The 2,966-nt window shown below is 43.0% G+C and overlaps 1 pseudogene; it reads right to left on the bottom strand.

Moving 5' to 3' along the window:
• Nucleotides 1–979: 979 nt before the first annotated feature.
• Nucleotides 980–1,101, bottom strand: LOC149216721 (5S ribosomal RNA; annotated as a pseudogene).
• Between the last annotated feature and the right edge of the window lie 1,865 nt (nt 1,102–2,966).

Here is a 2,966-nt window from a genome sequence, read left to right as displayed (position 1 = left end):
AACCCTTATCAGAGGAACACCAAAGGTAAGCACTTCAAGAGGACCCGAAAGGTTTGGAGAAAGAAAAATCGTTGTAGTTGTTGAAACAAAGAGGGACATCAAGAAAGCACATGTCAAATGCTCCACATCCATAAAACAACAATAGAGAAGCCAGTCAGTGACAACTCTTAAACACATTCATGGTGGTCCAATTTATTAAGGAAAGGATGTTTTTTTTAATAGTAGTTTGTATGGCCTCGGTTTGTAAATCATGTGTTGCAAGTAAATGTAAAAGTGATGATGTGTTGTCATCTCTTCAAAATGCAACGATGATGTTTTTACGCCTTCTTATTGTTAGGATATTCCGACACATAGGAAATAGTTAAGTTCAACTTGGTCTAGTATAGAGTTAGGTATAGAGTTAGGTAAAGTGTGTTTCTTTACCATTGTACATTTTGTAACTTACAATCCGACGGTCACGATATGTAGTGATCCGACGGTTCACTCTCTCCTCGGTATTACCGACACTTGATCCGTGGCTTGACACCCGATTGGTCCATGAGTTCTATTTAAAGCGCATGGAGGGTCATTGTTCGGGTAATCCATCTATGAGAGAAAGCTTATGTAAATTTTCATTCTTTGATTAATAAATTGCCTGAAGTGGCCACGTTGGCTCAGGCCGTGGACTGTTTCCCTCTTTGAGGGTTTTAACCACGTCAAAAATACTGGTGTATTGATTTGAGATCTGGTTGTGAGCGGTTTCCTTTCGGTGTTCTTTCTAAGGAACTTACCCTGTAAATTCCTACATGGTATCAGAGCCAAAGGTCTCGAGTTCGAATCACACCCGGCTCGCATTGGGGGGGAGATTGTTGGGCATTAGATAATCCAGCACTCCCTGTGTGTTTCGTGACATGGACTAACCGCCTCTCGAGGATCCGTTAACTCTGGCGATGCGTCCGTTTACTAACACCTGCGGGTTTTGGTGTAATGGCAATCGTGATCCCAACAAGAGCACTAGGACTTCCCGGGAGGTCACCCATCCCAGTACTACTCTAGCCCAAGCGTGATTAACTGCGGAGTTCTGATGGGATCCGGTGCATTAACGCTGGTATGCTACTCGGGATGCAGCAGGTGATCCTACCGGTTATGTCTTCACTCTTGGTTCAGGACCTATTACATGGGCTTGTAAGAAACAGGCTTCCATTTCTCTTTCGTCAGCAGAAGCAGAATATCGTGGTGCCGTGGAAGCTAGTAAGGAAGCCTTGTGGCTTCGTCAGATCCTATCAGAGTTTGGCTTTGAGCAGCAGCATCCAACCACACTTTGGTGTGATAATCAAAGTTCCATTCAGCTATGCAAAGATCCAGTCCAGCATCAGCGTAGCAAACACATTGAACTACACATGCACTTCATCAAAAAGCTCATTCATGACCATGTTCTTGAAGTGCAATATTGTTCAACAGATGATCAGGTTGCAGACATCTTCACAAAGGCTCTCACAGAGGCGAAGTTCACTAAACTTCGATATATGCTTGGAGTTTAGGAAGTTGTCACTAAGGGGGGATAGGCTAGTGCCTCCTTCCTTCTCCTATTGTGTCATATTTGTAAATCCTTCAATCCTATCCCAAGTTGTTCTTAAGGGGGGATGTTAGGATATTCCGACACATAGGAAATAGTTAAGTTCAACTTGGTCTAGTATAGAGTTAGGTATAGAGTTAGGTAAAGTGTGTTTCTTTACCGTTGTACATTTTGTAACTTACAATCCGACGATCACGATATGTAGTGATCCGACGGTTCACTCTCTCCTCGGTATTACCGACACTTGATCCGTGGCTTGACACCCGATTGGTCCATGAGTTCTATTTAAAGCGCATGGAGGGTCATTGTTCGGGTAATCCGTCTATGAGAGAAAGCTTATGTAAATTTTCATTCTTTGATTAATAAATTGCCTGAAGTGGCCACGTTGGCTCAGGCCATGGACTGTTTCCCTCTTTGAGGGTTTTAACCACGTCAAAAATACTGGTGTATTGATTTGAGATCTGGTTGTGAGCGGTTTCCTTTTGGTGTTCTTTCTGAGGAACTTACCCTGTAAATTCCTACACTTATGAGTAGTTGAAGTATTGATTATTATTGTGTAATCCTTGACCAAAGAGTGTGTGCTATAAACTCTTGGCAAGTGAGGGATTGTTGAGTCATGAGTGAGTGCAGAAGATGTACTAGTTTTGTGTGCAAATGATTGAAAGTGTGGTTTGGCGAGGACACAAGTTGTATGTTGAATAGTGTTAATTCTTTTGGTGGTCCAAAAGCTCTCAATGGGGAGGATTGATCCAGATGGATCTCCAGACACCAGTGGCATGAAAAAGGCTCAAAATTCAAAGTGGAAAAAAGATGATAAACTTGACACCAGATCAAAGTGCTCATCGCCCTGATTCCAACAACGTGAACGTCACTCCAATCTGAGTCCGTATGAGAAAGATAGAAGCAGTCAAAGTTCGGGGTTGACTTACCCATGTGGCAGACTTAAGGAAGGCGCAATTTGGCAATGATCTAGCACCGGAATCCAGCTAGTTTTCCAAGAGAAATTGTGGGTTCATTAATTCACCTAATATCATCTAAGGTTTGAAAAAAAAAATTATAAGTTGGGCAGTAGGCCATGACCCCCGCCGACCCTAGTGGAACCATAACCCGAAATATTATTTTTAAAAACAAAAAAATATATATATAAATGGGGCGGGCTGTCATGACTCTGCTGTCCCTGGAACCACCTCAAAACAACAATATTAAATATGGGGCAGGCATCCATGACACCGCCACCCCCGGTAACTATCACAACAGCTCCAAAGCCTCCACCTTACCATATATACGAACAATCGGCGGAGATGAGGGAGCGAGCCAACAGAACAGCGGACCTGCTGCCCAAAATAAACCATGAATTATATGTTATTTTTGAATGGGAGGGGTGGGATTTGATCCCCCAACCCCTCCTCAA

Source organism: Pinus tabuliformis, chromosome 1_1 (assembly GCF_031772625.1).
Source record: "Pinus tabuliformis cultivar Carrire ecotype Pingquan chromosome 1_1, CPIR1, whole genome shotgun sequence".
Classification (NCBI taxonomy): Eukaryota; Viridiplantae; Streptophyta; class Pinopsida; order Pinales; family Pinaceae; genus Pinus; species Pinus tabuliformis.
This window is presented reverse-complemented; position numbering and strand designations above follow the sequence as displayed.